General features: G+C 40.6%; 1 long non-coding RNA gene across 1 annotated transcript; it reads right to left on the bottom strand.

Annotated features, from left to right (window-relative positions):
- Positions 1–10,146: 10,146 nt before the first annotated feature.
- On the bottom strand, positions 10,147–19,037 carry LOC142465095 (uncharacterized). Its single transcript, XR_012787783.1, has 3 exons — positions 18,846–19,037; positions 16,881–17,397; positions 10,147–13,830 (listed from the first exon to the last, which is right to left on the bottom strand). It is a non-coding gene; the product is annotated as an uncharacterized LOC142465095 (long non-coding RNA).
- Between the last annotated feature and the right edge of the window lie 2,067 nt (positions 19,038–21,104).

The raw sequence follows: 21,104 nt of genomic DNA, 5'->3' as shown, positions 1-21,104 counted from the left end.
GTTGTTACCTTGTAGATTTATGCCTTCTAATGGGCTGCTATTTCAAAAATGTTAGCTGGTGGAAATCTGTTGGCTTGCTTTAAGGCAGTAGCAGAGAGTATTACGGTCCCTTTGGCAAGGAAAAATTCAGTGGGTCCTACCCAGGTGGTCAGTTTCCTGGGAATCGAAATAGACACATTCAACAGTCACTTTTAACTACCGGTGGAGAAGCTAGTTGTGTCAAAGAAAGCAAAGCTGAGGCAGTAACAGTCCTTATTTGATCATCTGGCCTTTCTTGGGGAGGGTCATCAAGCCCATGGGATGGTTTCTGTGCAGGCGTTTTGTGGCTTCTTTTAGTGAGGTTATGAAGTCTCATTTTATTAGGGTGTCTAGGCAATGAAGGATTATCTGGATCTAAATTATCTGGAGGTTTGGCGTTTTTTCCTGACCTCTTATAATGGGAAAAACTGCTGTTTGCAGAAAGGGGTGTTTAATGCGTAGCTGGACCTGTTCACGGATGTGACAGGAGAGTGAGGATTTAGGGCATACTTCAGGGGGCGGTGATGTCCTGAGCACTGGCTGGTTGTTTGGGTGGAGCAGGGCTGGGTAAGAACCTCACCTTTGCATTTATCTAACCTGGGGTGGAGTCTGTGAGTTGGTGAAGAAGTCCTTGGCTCTTTACACATGGGCCTTCTATGATCAAACTTGGACAGAATGGTCAGAATTTTGCATGGAGTTTGGCAATAGTGAGCAGGTGGCAGCGATATTGTCATTCCTGCTGAGGAAAAAGGATATATAGTAGGTCCGTTGTGCAGACATAAGTGGGTATTTCATTTCTTTTGTAAGTTGGGGGCTGTTCAGGACATGGTAAAATATTTTGTTTTCAAGAGAATTTTGTCAGGCTGGAGATGGGATCGTATATGGGAGATTTGAGGGGGCCAGTGACCCCTGATTTGCTGTCCGCACTACTGTACGTGTGAATTTAGATATTTTTTATTCTGGGCTACAGGATGGCATAAAATGGGTCTTGGAATTGTGGACTCATAGAGGCCAGTCCCCAATCGCCCCACCCCACCTCGCCCCTCTTCTTGGGTCAAACTTTTGAAAATATAAACCATAACATTCATGTCATTTTTAGATGACGTGCATTTCAAATAATATAAAATCAAACAATCTTTCAGCAAAGCGAAGGTTCTGGCTTTGCTGTCTGCGGCTCCAGTCCCTCCCTGTAAGAACTATATGCAGGCATATTTTTGTTCTTTTTCAGCCAGATCAGGTCATGTCACATAGTCACATGTCGAACATTTTGTTTTTTTTTACCATGGAAACCCTTTTTAGGCAGATGAGAGAAGACAAACTTCTGAACACAGAAGGAAGCAATAGATTCCGCAGACATGTGTAAAGCTGTTTATCTCTGGCAGACTGCCCTTGGAACACATATCTAGACAGTTCCTCCCTTCCTGCAATTTCACTCCCAACCTGCCTTTGAAACTCACAAGCACATGTTTTTTCTTGACAAATGTGCAGATAGGTGAACTGCTCATCTCTAATGAAAATCATACATTAAATGAATGATTACTATTTACAAAGATACCCAAGGTCAAAACAATTTAACAAAAGTGCTTTGCAGCAGAGAAATGCTAAGCTTTTTACAGGAGGTCACGAACTGTGCAAAATATGCCCCCTTTTCAGCCATGAAAAAACTGCAGCTGAGTCAGAATTTTCAATTGTCTTGCCAGGCTTTATGTCCATTGGCTTAGTCAGTGTTGTCGAAGGTGATCAAGTTATTTACACCTTTTTACCAGGATCATTCATTGAGCAAAACAAGGTAATTAAATAAATTGTAATTTATTCGGCATAAATTCGCTTACACACAATGATACACAAAATGCAGACAAAAAGAGACTTACTTTGGACTGGGGTTGAAAACTAGACTTTCCTAGGTGCAGGGAACTCTTTGGGCGAGTTTTACCCTGATCGGGAGTTAGCCCGGAATCTCCTGGAACCCAAATCAGCATAAATTTCCACACGTCACCGCTACGTTCTCGTCTGAGAACTTGGTCCCTCCTGACTGTGAGTTACTCCAAATCTCCTGGAACTCAAATTAGCATAAAATCCCAGCTGCATCTGCTACGATCGTTTTTGAGAACTTGGGTGCAAAAGTCGGGACTTAGACTCTGGCAGGCAGGATTTTCAAGCTTTAAATCGTAGCCGGTTGCTCTGCTATTCGCGCAGGAGTACCTTTGAAAAGCCCACCCGTGCTCTTACTACCAGAGCACTACAATCTGATTGGCTCATCGATTCTTATAGTATGTTCAGTTTCATTCACAAAACTGAACAGCCAATCAACGCGTCGGAAAATTCCCAAGCACCAATCATAGCCAAGCTGGCTAGAAAAGCCGGGTCAGCGGGACATCTGAAATAGCCAAGGGAAAGGCGCAAGGTTGCCATCTTTCTCCCTGGCTATCTTGGACAGGCTCCACCAGGTCTGTCAGAGCAAGTGGCAGCCCGGAGGACTGCCATTGATCTCCGGACCTGGTACTCCACCTTTCCCCGCTGACCAAATGCTATTCTCACCTCTGGGCATCCTCTGACTGCTTTGAACTCCAATGTCCAGCAAACTTACCGGCACCTATGGGTTAGCTCGGGCAGGCTGCTTGGACATCGGTTTTGAATGTAAAAAGCACATTACATTTAATAAAGTATATTTTCATACACTTCTGAGTCTTGGAAAACAAGGGACAGAAAAGGAAAAATGTATTTGTATTTTTATCTGCCTTATTCTCCCTTCTAGGCTGTGTTGAAGCAGGGTACCCTAGTGGTGAGTCGCGCTTGCGTTGTAAAGGGGAGATATTTCTGGGACAATGTGCCTACATGTATCCAGAAATCAAGCATGATTCCCGGGTACATTTATAGGGGAACCGAGAACTTCAGACCCCAACCTCCTAGGCACATTCTGCCAACGGTTCCTCTGCAAAATCCCCCTTAAACTCATACCCTAGAAATTCCTGCTTGCTTGCATGCCCGGAAAGGGAAAAACACAAAAAATACTTTAATATATACATTATAACAGAATTGTTTATGGGTCCAATAGCTAACTCTCTTGGACCCTTATACATGGATCAGGGGTAACCAAAATGGGTTTAACCTTTTATTGAGAGTCTGGTTACACCCTACCGTCACAAGTGCGCCTTGCGATTTCACTATTTTGCAAAACTGAACTGGATTGCTACTGGTAAAGTGACACCAATATAAAACAGTACACAAAGAAGCCTCAATGCGCATCCAATATGGAAATTGATTTGATTCATTTCTATATGTTTTTTCTTCTCATAAGTATAGGCCATTTAATTACATATTTTCGTCATAGCATGTTAAACCACGCATCCCACACTTTATGCCTATATCACTGGTTTCTTTCTTTGTTTTCTATGTGCAGTGGAGGAAATACACAGGACACAGTATAATGTTGGTAGTGTCGGAACCTGTTGAAAGGATCTAACTTGACCTGGTTGCAGCTTAACATGTTTTGGACAAAATATTGAACTCAATTACCTACACATGAGCAGTAAAACCATATAGAATTGAAGCAAATCATTTGTCACATTGGATGTGTATTGGGGCTTCTTTGTTTACTGGTGTATATCTCAGGTCACTTTCATAGTAGCGCCCCAGTTGGCACATTTAATATATAAACATATAATATTGTGGGTCTGGGTTTGAGCCTGTTAAGATTGTGTATGTCTAATGTACATTTTTGGGAGGTATGTGGCCCCTCCTCTCCATTTAAGCTCACCTATCCAACCACTATTTAATTACCAAAAGGCCGCTAATCAGGCTATTTCCCATTAATATAGAAAGTGGGTGTTGGGTTTGTTGGGGTGGGGGGCGGTAGGTGAAGGGGATAGTTGCCCCGGGTGGGTGTTTAGGCCTCCCAGGAGGGTGGTGGCAATGCTTTACTAAGCACTTAGGTAGCCCACAGGGTTAGGTAGTGTAGTTTAATGTTTATATGAACCTTCTTTTTAGCCCCTTTGTGGTCATCTAGTGGAAACCAGGACTAGTTGACCACTTGTGCTACTTAGGGGTTAATATTTACGTAATGGTTTTTAAGGTATATTTTATGATCTATTTCGGGTTGTCTAAGCTTATCTTGACTATATTATGGCCATTATATACATAGGCAAGATAGAGCTAACAGCAGCTTAGCGTAGGTGATAAAAAATGCATGCTATTTCTGCCGTTAGTAGCGTTCTGAAAAATATCCAAACGATGTATGGCTGATAATACAATAAATGCAGCATTAGGCCTATTTTTTACCGGATCCGATATTTCGAACGATGTATTGTACTATAAAAATAAAGCATTTTTTCTTTGGCGGTAATACAGCATTTTTTGGTTAACACAGCTTGATGGATCCAGGCCATGATGCTTCTACATTTTTACCCCTTAACCACTGCATACATATCATGTGTCCCATGCTATTGGCTATACATTGTTTTGTTTCCTCTTTTCTCTATGCATTGGAGGAAAGACAAAGGACACAGTATACAATTCATAGTATACAGTAGATCCCTTTCCAAGTAGCACTACAACTGGCCCAATTAAGTATATATAATATATAATACTGTGGGACTGGGTTTGGAAATTGCTAAGAGTGTATATAGTATGTCTTTAAGTCAGGGCAGCTGGTTTCCCCTTGTTTCTTCAATTCCTCTGAAATACGCTGAGCTTGTACTTTATAATAAACAGGGTGAGGCTGAGGGTACTGACCCCATTTGTTTGTGCAGTTTTATTGTGAGGCAGGGGAAAGAGTGGACTCATCTGGGTACCTCTGTAGCTTTAGGGCACATGATCAGGTCATCACAAGTCTACGTGGCAATGAAGTGAGAAGGGCACAAGCAGCAGCACAGTTGTGAGGAGAGATGGCACAATTCCTGGTAGATGATCACGTCACTCAGAGGGAGTTGGTGGGGCCAATGAAGGTCATCAATCATCATGAATATGTACTTGGTGCTAATTGTGAGGATGATGAGGAGTAGGCTGTATGGTGGGAGGTGATCCACCACAAGCTGCTACTAGCAGTGTGCAGCATAGATATAAGGAAAAATGGCCCTGTGGCATAATTAAACAAACAATTTACATCTAATAATTCAATACATCAATCACTGTTCCTGACGTTTTTGACAGGATGAGCATTTATAATCGCTCGCACAATAAGGCCCATTTCCTGAATACCTAATTGGCCAAAATGATTGCAGTTAATATGCTGCCCTTTACCTATGTACAGTATAGGGCAATGACTTCAGAAGGCATATCAAATATACGTACCTTCGCTGGACAATACTCAGTAGGGCATATTTTTCCACTAAGGCTCTTTCATACCTGTATTTAGAGATTGTTGAAGTAGTGGGACAGGCTCTTGATACAGTAGAGGCAACTCTTATTCGAACAAAAACCAGTGGCAATTCCCCAAAAAACCCAGGAAACACCCAGGTACATTCTGAATACATGCCTTAAACTTTCCTTAAACTAGCCCCAGCATTTCTGCATTGATTAATGGCCTATCAGATTAACAGCGGGGGTCCCTGGCCGTCCCATTCAAACTGAATTGGAATGCTAGGGATCCCTGCTGTGTTAATCCTATGGGTCGTTAGTCAATGCAGAAATGCCTTAAACGTGCCTCAAACTAGCCCAGAACATACCCAGCACATACCCAGCACATACCCAGAATGTAACCCGGCTAGTTTACGGCAAATGTTAGAATAAACGTTGCCTCTACTGTACTTCACATAGAACAGTGAACCTCATGAGACATGGACAAGTGGACAATGTCCGAGTACATTGAGCAGTGTCCAACTCTTTTGTACCTATTCATCTAATTTTGGTATTGCTAATGCAAAAAACCAGAAAAATAGCATGCCATTTGGCGTAATAAATATTTTCCCTGTTTTATTAAAGAATTATTTATGCTTTCAAATCTTTTCACCAAATTTGCTGCAATTACCACCCAGAATCTGACAGACAGAAATCGTGTCTTATGTAGGCAAAATAGGGCTTGAGAGAGGTATCAAAAGGGAGAGCCCAAAGCAGCACGTCATTTTTGCCATATTCATTAGGAATGATCTATGCTTTAAAGATGCACAGTTTGAAATAAAAAAATGTAAATCTCCTTATTGAAAAACGTTCTATTCTACACATAAGTTGAATATAATAAGAAAGCATCCAGAATATTAGTGGAAGGCGATGCCTGTATTAGTCATGTGGCGGAGTAGCAACTCTGGACTTTACTCTGTCTCCCTCGCTGCAGCAGGCCGATTAAATAATCACAGCTGAGCTATGCCTTTAAAGATCAGACACTTCCATGTCTCCTTTGCTACAGTAGCTGTAAAATCAGAATGCCAGCCCACACTCTACTATGCTCTCAGATCAGCTCACACTTTCAGCCCAACACAGAATCATTTTGACTAAAACTTATGGTAAAAACAGAGCTCCTCATACTATCTCCCAGACCTGGCCCTACTACCTCCATCCACATTACTGTTGGAAGTACTATAATTCATCCAGTAGCCCAAGCACGCTGCCTAGGGGTCACACTTGACTCCTCTCTCACATTCTCTTCTCACATTCAAAAGGTAGCAAAAAACTGTCATTTTTTTCCTCTGCAATATTACCAAGATATGCTCTTTCCTCTGTTGTTCGACTGCAAAAACTCTGACACAGTGTCAGACTCTCATTCTCTCCTGTCTCGACTACTTTAACCGCCTGCTCTCTGGCCTTCCTGCCTCTCACCTGTCTCCCCTACAATCTATCCTAAATGCTGCTGCCAGAATCATTCTAATATTTACGAAATATGTCTCACTGTCTACCCTGCTGAAATCCCTCTCCTGGCTTCCTATCAAATCCTGTATCACACTCAATTCTCCTCCTCACTTTTACAGCTTTACACTTCTGCTCCTCCTTACTGTACATCTCAGCCCTAATTTCTCGCTATGCACCATCCTGACTCTTGCGTTCTGCTCAAGGATGTCTTCTCTCTACCCCCTTTGTATCTAAAGCCCTTCTCACTGACTGCCCCACACCTCTGGAATGCCCTTCCCCTCAATACCCGACTAGCACCCTCTCTATCCACGTTTAAGACCCCCTTCAAACACAACTGCTTATGGAAGCATATGATTGGCTCCATGGCTAATAATTAACACCTCATACATCAACCTTTGCCCCTTGCAGACACACTTACCAGAACACCCTCCTACTGTCTCTGTACGTTCTTCCTACCAACCAATTAGATTGTAAGCTCTTCAGAGCAGGAACTACTTTTCCTAAATGTTACTTTAAAGTACTTCTCCCTTTTATGTGTTATTTATATTTATATTATTTGTTATTTATCGGATTGTCACGTATATTACTGCTATGTGCGCTATGTGCATTAATGGCACTATATAAATAAAGACATACATACATACATATAAAAAAACAACAATAAACCAGCAACTTAAATATTTTACTGTAACTTGATTGATTTTGTGATCATCTTGAAGGGCATACTGGTGATAAGGATATACACCATATTTAGAATACCCATATGTATAGACATTCAGTGCTGATACCATGATGTTATGATGTTACTAATATATATATATAAGTAACATGGTTAGTCTACTTTGCCTGTCTTTTCCCCCCTGTCACATAAGTCCTTAGCAGTCTAGGATGTGACAGGCCATCCTTTGGGCTTTTTACCCCCCCCCCCTCATGCTCCTCTCTGAGTGACAGAAGTGTGGTGGTGACTCGTGTATAGCCTGTCAGGTATAGATACCGACCTTGGGCCCTCCCCTTCTGGTTCTTCAGAGAGGCAGTGCTAAAATTAGTTAGTTCTCTCTCACCCTTCCAACCGAGTGGACGTGTGGGACTTGTCTCTTCTCCCTGTGGGAGAGAGAGGCCATCCAGGCCCTCATAGCTGGCTGGCTCAGGAAGATCTTAGGCACCACACTTGGAGAGCCAGCACCAGCCAGAGGCCCAGTATCCTCTGATGACCCTATGCACCGCTTTGAAAGATCTACAGTTACTGCTACAAAAAGATCCATTTGCTTTCATCATACTCCTGTTTGAGTGTCAGTCCCTGGGCAGGAGGAATGAAGTGTGCTTTAGTGGGGACTGATCCCTGGGTACCCTGGAGCCCACTACAGCTGGAGGCGCTAAGCACTGAGTATAGAATGTCAGTGATCCTCAAAAGCCTGTCCTGGTATCCATATTATCGCAGACAACTCAGCTCTCTTGAACCCTCACCGGTATGCCGCACCATAACACCTGTTGCTGCAACAAGTATCTCCTAACGTGTGGGGGTACATGTGCTATATACATATATAGTATTCTGCAGAATCATTTATGCCTTCTCCACAGACCTTGTTCGCTTTGGGCTTTATCTGTATGGGTTGTCTTACAGTATGCTTATTGGGTTCAGCATGCTGCCTGCTGCCCTCCCCCATGCTACCAGGCATCACATCATGCCTGGTTCCTCCCCATCTCCTATCCCCTGGCTCTGGAAGCACTACACTTCTACCCATCTTCTCTCCTGGCTTTGGGCACAATGCCTTTGAGACACCTTCTCATGAAAACGGGCTTGATGCCTTCCTCTCTCTTCTGGCTCTAGGCACGTCCCTTCCCTCCAGGCTGCCCAACTTTGCTCTCGAGCCTGGTAACCACTGTGTGCATGCATTTCTGTCCAGTCACATTCCTTTTTGGCCTCTTAAATTCCTATCCCTAATCGTTGTGTTAAATCCTGTAGTACAGTATACCCATTGGAAGGGCAGCGCTGCAGCCATGGTTCCTCACAAGTTTACTCCACACTTTTCTTCCCAGTCCTGCATGCTGCAGTGCACTCATCATGATCTTGAGGTTATAACAATAGTTTTGGCCTCTTACCCTCAGCCCTACACCTACCATATTAGGGTACTGTAATTAAACCAAAGTTACAAATATTACCATTACCTACTGTATTTAGAGAAACAAGTGGAAGGCTACACCTGCATTTGTCGTGTGGAGTAGCTACTCTGGTCCTGTTTTTCATTCTCCCTGGCTGCAGCAGGCCAATTAACTTATCTCAGCTGAGCTATGCCTTTAAAGAGTAGACACTTCCCAGTCCCCATTGCTAGCTGTGAAATCAGAACCCACCACGCACCCCTCGTCTTCCTTTTCATTCTCCCTTCTGCTTTCTGTAGGTCTCTTACCCTCAGCACTACATCTTCTATGTTAGGATAATAAAGCCTAAATTCCTACCACTACCAATTGTTACCAATTTGTTAACTACAGTATGTACCCACATGACAAGTCTACTTTACTTTATCTTGGTTAGTAGTAGGTGTGTGTTAGTGCTGAGATGATTGCTTGCCAGTTATCAGATTACTAATACAAAAAGGACAGTAGCCAAATCTGATGGATCTATGTATTAACACAAACAATAGTGTGTGTTGACACATTGTACCATTTCTGGCAAATTGTTGCATCAGATGGTGCAAACTGTTAGAAACTAGATGGAGGTCTATATATTAAGGCAATTTTGGAGAAAATATGGGGCATTTTCATCCATACACTATGTATTTTTCTCCAATTTTTCCCTGTCTGCCCTACAGTATTTTCCAACTTGGGGAGTGTCAGTAGGAGCAGTTAAGTCTAAAAGAGGAGTTACATGGTGCACAGATTATAATAAGATGTGTCACACCCCAAATTTCTCTGTGCCATTCTTTTTCCATTTGTGTTGCCCCAAAATGTGTTCCATACAGTACCTCAGATGGTGTACATCTAAAATACCGCATCAGATGTAAGCAACAACAAATGCCACATCTCTGCTCCAAAAAACGAAACAGTGCATCAAAACACACTTTTGTCTACGTTGATGCATAGATCTCAAAGCTTCTAACTTGGTGCATTTTTCTATGCTGAGAAAAGGGAGCAAAGGGGGTGCCCAGAGGTCAAGAATTCAATGGATCTCATTTAAAGTAAGTCGCCTAACTCTTCCTACAGTATGTATGATACCCACGGGGAAATATCGGGGCCCAGAACCTTGGCAGGTTCGCACAGGATTCTCCTCCAAAGTTGCCATCAGAGTTTGACCGACCTAGTATTTTTAGTGTTAAAGCACAGAAAATTCACACAAAGGAAGAATCGCTCTTTTATTTTGAATTTGCAATTTGGCATTGCACGTTGTGAAGATACAGAGTGTACAAAAAAGCAAAATGATATCAATTTACTTTTTCCTGGAATGTCTATCCAGAATATTTATTTTCCCTGTAATGGAAAAAGATGTTTTAAGTTGTATCGTTGCCAATCTTTGTAAGATTTCCTTAGCCATTGTTTATAATATAAAATGCTTGTTGTAGAAACAGTGTCTCAAAATATTCATACTTCATATATATATTTTTTTTGTTTAAAATAAATATAAAAGCAAAACGCTGCTGGTGAAACTTGTATTTTCTTAAAACATAGCAGTTACTTTCCTTGTTTAGTGAATTTTAGACCACAGTAGCATTTTATTTTCATTATATTGCAACCATTTATTTGAGATTTTAACATTACATTTGTAATTTAAATAGGAAATCTGCCATTTGAGCAAAAGAGGCAGATCATGTATATGACCATCTAAGGAATAAATAAAGGCTACATCTGCTTTAGACTATTGTAAAGTATTTTTTACAATGTCATTCATTTGATATTCTACCCAGTCTCAATAAACAAAGGTCCCAGAGCAACTGAGAGACCTTTACACTGTAAGAAATATGGAAGAAAACAGTATCTACTTTGTGTAGCAGATAAGTACCTCTGCTGTTTCTTCCCCTATATGCTCTTCTCCTAAATTTGCCCTTTAATGAAACAATGTATATGCGTGAACAGTCTTTCTTTAATTTTTTTTATATGCATTACCCTTCAGGTTGGTGCATGCAACGTTTCTCCTTAAAATGTTAGAAAGGTAAATACGAGGCTTACATCTACTATTATATATTATTGGCCTGGAGCGATATTCAATAATCCTGTTCTTTATATGCAAGTGGAGTTAAAATGTAGTGCTTTAAATCTCCTATTTGCCTTTTAAACATACAGAATGTAGGTTAGTAATATGTAATCCTTACAAGTTTCTAAATTTTAATAAGCGAATGCATGTTGTCATCTGACTAGATTGCTGGGAAAAGCCTTCCCCAGCAATTTAGAAGCCTAATGCACTAATTTAGATGCCTCATGCACTATATACACTTTTGTTGAATCAAGTAGATAATTACTGCTGCTTGAGAGGAGTTAATGCCATTCAGTTCCTTAGACCTGTCTGAGCACGTATAGATACAACAGAACAAGAACTGTGCTTATTTGAGCCCACTTACTCATCCTCGGAGATGAAACTGGAGTGGCATGATAAACCCCTGATAGCTAGATGCCTTGAGGGATGTGTCCTTCCTTACTAGGTTTCACCCATAGTCAATAAGGTTTAAGAGGGTGTGGCTGCTTCAATTATGGAAGCAACTTTGAAACACTGTTGGGCTTAGTGCTTTAAACTAGCAAACTACCATTGTATTCTCTGAAGAAGCAGCTACAAGTACTAATTCTTCTCTATGCCCATGTGCAGTCCATTGTTTATAATGCAGCAAATCCAGAAAAACTCACGACAGTGCCCTCCATTCTGGGACGTGGCCATGCTTGACAAATGGTGCTCCATGGAGGTTGCTATTTTAGACGGTGCTCGAGTGCACAGAAGAAGTTTCATGTTCAAGGGTCACCACTCCCCAAATCTAATCTGCTACTCAACAATTTAACTATCTGATGGGCTTCCTTACACTAATTTAACAAGGCTAAAATCAAATGTTTGGGTTATTTTGTTTCTCAAGAAAATGAATTACAAGTTGACTTTCTGAGAATCCTCTGAATGGGGATTGTTTTGAATCAAGTTTTTTTTCTTCTATTTCCTTAGTTTACAATGATCAGAGAGCCAATAAAGATAAGGGGAAGAGGAAAGTGAAGGACTTTAGCTGTGCAAATTCTTCTTCTGCCAAAGACAGATAAACATACCCGTAATGTTATTTGCTTTTGCAAAACTTCATGTAAATTGGATCCCAAAATGTGATTAGTTAACTTTTTATTCTTTCGCTTTTCGATTTAGTGTAAGGATTCACCTGATATCTTGAAGGGATACACGCAGAAATTAAATAGGGTGCTTGCAATGTTTTAGTTTCGATATAGCCCTGGGGCTCTTCTATTTAAGGTAGAGGATATAGAAGTTACCTTTAGTGACATAATAGTCATAAGAATGTAGATACTCTTATTCTTAAAGGAGGAAATGTCCATTACGTTTTATAAACACCAAACATAATATATGGTGTTTATTAGTCTCCCACTAATACAGAAAAACAACTTTTATTTATACATGAACGACAGCGTAACTGAAAATATTTAGTGACATTAAAAATCCCTAATGGAAAGGTGGCTCAAATATCCTAGACGTGTGATATGTTTGGAAAGTATCCATTCACTATTGGAAGTGGATAAACATATATATCCAGATATGTATTTCAATGGGTGACTAACAGGGTATATAACGTTATTCCCTAACACCTGTATGGCTATAGCAATATGCAATAGACACTGTATGGCTACAACTAGGTATGTAGACTGTGTTAGCCGGAGTTTGCTCACATATATCAATATGCTACCAATGATAGCCCCTAGCTTCGGGGAGAATAAATCATCGCTCCCTCAGCGGGAGTCACTAAAGGTAGCTTTTATATCATGTACCTTGAGTGCAAGATAAGGGATCTAATGTGAGTTTATTATCTCACATACAGTGTTGCATCTATATATTATATTCCTTTGCACCGAGTTACTTGTTAACTTACCTTCATGATAGCGGTTAGGCTGAGCGGACGGTCAAAGACAGGAGAACCCTTGCGAGAAGGCGCGGCTCAGTGAGTAAAGACACTGACTGGCATTGAGAGTTTGAAGCAGGGGAACCTGGACTTGTGCCTGCATAATGTCTCTGTAAAGTGCTACGTAAAAATAGCAGCACTATACAAGAACATTATATTATTATTATTATATTTAACTAGTGTTTCAGAATTGAGAGGGTTATTTATCAAAGTGCGCTGGGAGCAAAAATACTGTATATAGCCTTCAATATATTCTACCTACAAATACGTAACTGAGGTAATACATACATACTGTAGCTCCTGGTGTACTACATCCGCAAATACAAAAGTAGGGTAATACATATAGATATAGCCAATGTTATTACAGCTGCTACGGAGCTTCTGCGGGACATTCACAACACGCCAGCGTGAGAAGCGGCCATTGTTTTCAATCACCCCCGCGCAAAAAGGGGTGGGGCTAGCGCACTATTTTCCCAGCGGGTGTTACAACTTTGGCTACATTTATACATAGCCCCTCCACTGTATTCTAGCTACAAATACAAGGCCGGGGCAAACACAGCCGTTTTATCAAACAAAATAAAAGGCCGTTGAGGGAAATAGGACTATTTCCCTTTTTTGGAAACCTGCCGGAACTAGCATAGAAATCATTTTAAATACTGGAATTATATACCAACTTTGCAGCCGGGAAACCTTTATAATACATTAATCCCTCCCAGTATTTGGAATCAAAGTTTTGACTTTCTGCACTAGTGTAGAAATTTTTATGTGTAAATATTTTAGGGATTTCATAAAACAGTGGTGTATCTTCTGCACAAAATAAATGGAGAACAAGCCATTAATCTTCAGAGCGGCAGTGTTGAACAGTGAAGTAATTTCTGGCTGTTGCTTCTTAGTAAATCTTGATCCTGATGACAAATCTCTTTAGTGAAGCAACACTCGCTCTGGCTTTCTTGTAAAGAATACAAAACAAAGTTACAGTTCTTTATTTTAATTGCAGAATGCACATCTCACGTAATGGGGTACCTTATTTGTATGTTAAAACAAACTACAGAAAGTGTATCATTTCAGTTGCACTTATTATGTATCCAAACATGTTCAATAAGAACAGACTGTGACAACTAGGTGTTATGCTTCTAACAGATAAAGCTCTTAACTGAAGTATTAGGCTGCGCTTATAGTGCCGGCGACACGACGTCACGTCAAAACAAATGCATTGTCACCGTCGTCTGCGCTTTTAGTGCACGCGACGGCGCGACCAAGCGACAGAGCTATCAAAAATCTGGTAGTCACTGTTATTTGATATTTTTGGCGACAGCCTCTGCTTGTGGCCAATCAGAGAGCTTCTCCATCCCTCTGCCTTCCCCTTTTATGACATCACTGACCTTGTAGCCAGCGACGTTGCCTAAACTTGAATTGCAACTTTCGCGATCGCGACAGGTGACGTCATTGGTCGCGGTGCCGGCACTATAAGCGCAGCCTTACAAAAACATTATTTTATTTTGGATAATAAAAAAATAAAGGGCCCTTTGAGTTAATCTGTATTTCTGTCATAGGTCCCAAAAACCTGATGGCCATCCCATTGCCATATGTGAACTACCTTTTCCAAAAGGGCCGGATCAGAAAAAAAATGGAGGAATAGGAGAGCCAAGAGAGTATTGCATTGTAATCTTAGATAATTATAACAAGACTTAAAAAGCATTATACTTCAATAAAAGTCCAGCATTTTAAACATATTACAAACATTTGCATAACATATTTTCATTATCCTAGCTGAAAAATTAGTTTAACTGCTTCAGGAACTGTCTAGAAGTTGGTAGGGGAAGATGGTGCAAGGGTCACTCTAGTCGTAAACCCTAACTTGAAACGATTGGGCCAATGGGCAAAAAGTTGAAGAGCCCTGCTATATATCATACAGTGGGTACATTTTGGGAATTGACAAGAGTATAATGAGTTTCCTTTGGATATTTCTCTATAGATTTTATCTTCTGCATTACAAAGTACAGAGAGTTAAAAAGTAGAGCTCTATTCACACGTTCATAATGAAGTTCTCCATTTAATTTCACAGCCAAGAACAGTGGGAAGACAAAGTTTCAGGTCCCATATGGACCTTTCATCACAAACGTGAAACGTCTTTCCACTGTTCTTGACTGTCAGATTAAATGCAGAAGAGACCTACAGTCTACACTTAGGGACATACCTAACAGCAAATCAAAATACCATATGTGAGCACACTCACGTCTCAAACAGGTCTGCTGCTTTTCCCTATTATCTCTTAGGCCGCGTCCATGCTGAGCGCGACCGCGCATGCGACATAAACAAAAGGCCATTCCTCAATGCGGATGCCCGTAGTGTGAACAGTAGCGTCCGCAATGGAGCGCGATGGCGGCCGATTTTTCGCACGGCAAAATAATTTGATTTTGTCGCGTGACGGCCAGGTCACGTGAGTGGTTTGCCCAAAGAGGGCGAACCAGCTCCCTGATGTCATCGGCCACGCCTCTGACACACTACGCCATACGCTCCTTGCACGCCTGCACCATATACTCGGCCTTAGCTTCCACTGCAGCCAGGTATTCTGGGTAATGACATGCAAACAAGCACTCACCATGTGTTACTTTTTACTTCTTATCCATTTTAACATGGACCCCTGCCATATTACATAGCTTTTCATCCCAAGCCTGGGTTAGAGAAGTGAGTAGCCAGTAAACCTAACCTTTTAGGTCTCATCTATGTGAGATGGGTTACTGGCTATGAATTTGGTAGTGGGTATAACCAGATGCAAAAGAAGTTGTAAGTAACAAAGTGCTAAAAACCCTCCACCGTAGAGTACAGCAAATAAAAATACCCCTTGTGGGTATATTCACATTATCTAAGCAATTTAAAATTTATGACCTCTTTTTAGAGTGATTTTAAATCAGCTCGTAACATAACCTTAGCCTCTGAAATAGTTTGAGCTTCCAAAAAAGATGGTGTTGTAGACATTTTTTTTTAATGGAAAATGCCGAGATCAACAGTTTTCCAGTCTCATAGTTGACATTCAGAACACCTACAAGCTCATGTTGAACCCCCCAAATAACCACAACATATATATAAGCATATAAGTTTCACAGAGGAGTGCTACTGAGCATGGCAATATATATATTTAAAACCAGAGACATAACATAAAACACAGACAAAGCTCAGTGCACATCCACTAAAACTCATACACGGTACAGTGCCTAAATATACATGTATAGATAACTAATAAATAAAATGGTCTTTTAGTTTAACATTTTGGCCAAAGTGTTGTAAGCCCTTGAGCCAACTGCACGGCAGACCACGTTTCAAGGGTCCCTAACACTAATATAGATTCTTAATAACCTGTGCATTGCCAGGAAGAATGATTTATAATAACTCTGTCAAAATTAGTTGCAAAGTTCTAAGTCTGGTTGAAGCTTTTATTTAACTGTACATTACCAGGAAAAGCACTCTGTAATAGATTTGTCACAATCACACTGTAAGCAGGAAAGTTCCCTTGAGAGTGGGAGATGCCATGGAGTGAGCTTTTAACCATTTAAATGTGGGAGGGAGTGAGCTTCAATTAGGTAGGAGGTTGCCACCCTCCAATCAGCTAAGACTAGCTGAACAAGAATTATAAAACATACAGAACACCTACAAGCTCATGTTGAACCCCCAAAATAACCACAACATATATATAAGCATATCAGTTTCACAGAGGAGTGCTACTGAGCATGGCAATTTATATATTTAAAACCAGAGACATAACATAAAACATAGTTGACATTGTAAGAAATAAATCAAATGATTGCATTTGATTTATTAGTTTTCTTTGGCAAGCTCTTTAAAAGGGCTTCGGTGGATCAATAAACACTGCATCTCTTCTAATTTAAGAGAATTTATGAGAGATATCTGGCCAGTGATTGAGGCTCAAGCTGTGCTATGTCACATACAAGATCGAAGATAGCACAATGTGGGATCCCCGGCGCTATGAAAACAGCTTACCCCAGTCCATAGAAGTGTCCATATAGCTCTTAAGTTCTCTTGATGGTTAAAGCAGAAGTGAAGCAAGGAATCTACTGCTGGCTGGCACCTCAGCAATCCTCCTATAGATGAATAGATAAGGAAAAACACACCATTGCGCAGTATCAAGCACTAAGCTGCAGTTCTAAAATCCAGAATAAATGCCAACTTACAAGAATAAATCTTGATACGTTCAATTGAGAGAATTTGTTCTTTTGCCCGCGTCTGCTCCTGGACTCCACGAATCCCACGTGTAGTCACTGTTCAGTCAGCCTCATCTGTTAGTTCACCACAGCTTGTACTTTAAGTATCCTCCGTGGGTCCCCAAGAATAAAATGACAATAGGAGAAATAGTGCAGACTGCTAGACAATTTAATAAAATGATGAACAGGCAAAAGCTTACTTACATAAACCTTGCTGCAATAAAACAATTACAATGTGCCATCCACAGCTTGTGGTCGGGTGCTGAGTATGATGCAAAGTGCTGCAAGCGCTCTCACTTGATTTTCAGTAATAATAAGGGGGGGGGAAAAAAAGAATCAGCTTTTTTGAGATTAATTTGTGGAATTCCTTGGACAAAAGGAACTGGCCAACTCACGTCGGATTCGAATTTAGACGGAAAAGTCAACCATCTCTAGTCAAGATCTGTTTTTAAGCATCAAGGTAGTTATTACCTCTTGTTGATTTGGTGGGTCACCCCACTAATCACACGCAATTTTTTGCTACAAAGGGCACACTGGAAAATTAAACTGCCCATTCTGTTGGGACAAGGCTTAAAAGGTTGCCATTCCATGGCCACTGCTCCTGCTATTTTCCCAATGTGTATGGTGTTTGCTATACATGTTATTGCTCTTTTGCAAAGTGGGGTTTGTGATATATTGAGCAGTTGCAGAGAATTATACCGTTTGTTACTTTTTGTATAGTACATTTTGATATATAAACGAATAGCATATACTGTAGCACATACAAAGATCACTTGTGAGCACATTCACATGTGTTAGACAGGTCTGCAACCCTGCCATTCACCATTATCACCTAGCATACAGTGCTTCCACTGCAGCAAGGGATTCTGGGAAATGACATGCAAATGAGCACACCGTGTCACCTTTTGCCTGAAATCCATTTTTACATGGAACCCTAATAAGCGAATGCTCGCTGTTCACACAGTTCCATGTAAAAATGGATTTAAGGCAAAGGGTTGCAGATCTGTCTAAGACATGAATGTGCTTACAAGTGATCTTTTTATTTGCTATATGCTACACAGTGGAGTTTTTTTGTCGCCTTTTTCACCCACCATAACTTAAATAAAGTATGGTAAACCTACCCTGCCTTGTAAATTGCATAGCCAGTACAACCAGCCTCACACTGATGAGACCCAAAAGGTCGAAACAGCTGTCTGTGATTGGTTTCACTGGCTTTGCATCTAATCCCATGCTGTTCTTAAAAGCTGTGTGAACAGCGAGCATTATCTTATAAGGGTTCCATGTAAAAATTGATTTCAGGCAAAAGGTGACACGGTGTGCTTGTTTGCATGTCATTTCCCAGAATCACTTGCTGCAGCGGAAGCACTGTATTCTAGGTTATAATGGTGATAGGCAGGGTTACAGACCTGTCTAAGACATGTGATCTTTTTATTTGAGAGATATATATATACTGTATATATGTATGTATATATATATATATGTGTGTGTGTGTGTGTGTGTGTGTGTGTGTAGCTTTTCATTTCAGTGAAGAGGTTAAGCAAATTGAGGACTGAATTATATTATGTAACAGTGAAGTGATAATAATCAGGCTATTGTTTTTGTAATCTAAGCATATAAATCAATGTTAAACAAATTTAAAAAAATACCACAATTGTGGCCTTACAGATATAGCCAACATTATTACACGTGGTGACTTGTTGCAACAGGACGTGCGCAACGGACAAGCAACAGAATCGACCATTACCTTGAATCAGCCGGGTGTGAGAAATAGAAGGGGCTAACACATTTCATCCCGTGGGTGGGTGCCAGCGAGTGCAATAATGTTAGCTACATTTGTATCTAGTACAGCATTTTATTCCGAGTGTTCTCCAGGTTTTCATTTTGAAACGTACTTCCAACGAGCCTTTATTACAATACAGCATGACTAAGGGATTGCTAATGGTGCTGGTTTGTGCCGTAGGATAAATAAAAATAGACTGTCCATAAGAAGTTAAAGATAACGTAGCAAAGGAAATATAAAGCTACTTCAGATACTGTACCAATCATGCATGAACAGTCACAAAAATACTAAGAGATTTTCTTATACACTAAGCAACAGCTGCAAACCCTCCTACATTGGACACATGGAACCCTTTAATTCCTCTGTTGATGTGGGATACAAGAGCTTACAAAGAAGTGAGCACCTTCTGTGTAATGCAATAAATTCCTGCTGATCATTTGTCAAATCCGTTACTGATCTTTAAGATGCGGTACCCACCTGGAGGTTCTGAGCTTCAACCAATCGGAGACAGACAGTGCAGTGCACTTTGGCTCTCATAGACAGGAAGAAATAGGTGCAAAAGAAATGTAGCAGTCGTTATTGTTGGCGTGTTGCAGCAGGACCCACACAAAGCGCTGGTGGAATATTAGACGTGTGCAAAAACGGGTTGAGGCTCTTGCCAGCAGGTGCAATAATGCCTGCTACATCTGTAGTTACAACTGGCTTTCCTAGGTACAGGGCATCAGAAATGGGTGCACTACGTGCTCAATAAGGTACAGTTTAGTTACTCTGTCAGTATGGGATACAAGAACTAGCAAAGAGATGAAGATGTAGCAGGTTTCCTTGTCTCCTTGGTGGGGATATATTGTGATATTCTCCTCCATTGCAAATATTATGTAAACTCTGGGATATTCTGCGTGATACCAGGATATGTTGCATTATCTGGGGGAACAATCTGACATACCAATGTAGTCTTTGTGTCGGTCGCACTGTCCTCACGAAATCTAGTTTGTTACCGTGATTAGCAGTTTTTTTTATTTTAAATATTTAATTTCTCTGAAATGGTGCATGCAAATTGTATAAAAATGTAATACAAGTTGCAAAATAATATATTCAATGTTTCGTATCAAGAGTAGGGATGTACGAAATTGTCAAAATCCGTTTCCTGCGGATCATTTTGATGTATGTGTTCTAATTTTATTTGTAGTCACCATGTATGTCTATGTGTAGGATAAGCAATGAACAAAGCCGATATATTTATATTTGCAGAACAAAAAACTCCTGATTTTAGAGCTTGTTTTGTAATGCAGATTGAAATATCAAAATGCATTGAATCACACGTTGGCTTCTTCAGAGGTGCAGTCACACTGAAAGAGACTCTCTCCGTTTAAATAGATGGTACTTACAGTAAAAGGGATTTAGTGCCTCCTGTACAATCTATATAAATGAGATTGCACAGATCTGGTCTAACAAGATAAAAATGTATAACATCCAGATAGTACCAAGAATATTTGTCTACAAATATTAAGTGCTTGCTTGTCAAACCTCAGTTATAACTGTTTAATCCCTAGAGCAGCAAAGGTGACACCCATTTTCATCTAACCCAGTAGAGGTTTATTTAATGTCACCTGGCCTCAGTATTTCATAGCACACAGTTCTTATTATTACTTTGTGCTTGAAGTAATTTCAAGGTTACAATCTGCAAAATAGATACCCCTGGGAGGTATGCTGTTAGTAGACAGTGTGCACTCCAATCCATCAGGTGGTTTAGCTCACACTGCTAGAGCTGTTGTTCTGAATAACAGAGAATGTGTGGGTTCAACTTCTGATCCTGTTAGACCTGACGCCATACCCCATTCCCAAGGTGCCTTAGACTTGTCAACCCAATAACACTGTGTGCTGAAAGAAGCAAGTGGAATCACTTACGGCAATTTGTAGAATTGTATTTATTGTAAAATAAAGTAATTTCAATTCAGTATGTGCCCAGCACTCTGGCAGATGGCACAATGATTATTTTTGATCCTGTTCTGTTATACCTTAGCCATTTTTGTGCATATCCTTCATGTTGTACCCAAATGAGTGCACATACCTGTAGTAGCTCCCTCCCCCTGGTTTCATTTAAAAGCAGACCACTTTTACTTCTTGGGTGACAGTTTAATGTTCCTTGTGGAGTGCGTTTGTGTACTCTTTTATTAATAATCCAAAATGGATTTTAGTGTGTGGAACGGATTTTGTCAATGATCC

The sequence above is a fragment of the Ascaphus truei genome, chromosome 13 (genome assembly GCF_040206685.1).
Source record: "Ascaphus truei isolate aAscTru1 chromosome 13, aAscTru1.hap1, whole genome shotgun sequence".
Lineage (NCBI taxonomy): Eukaryota > Metazoa > Chordata > Amphibia > Anura > Ascaphidae > Ascaphus > Ascaphus truei.
This window is presented reverse-complemented; position numbering and strand designations above follow the sequence as displayed.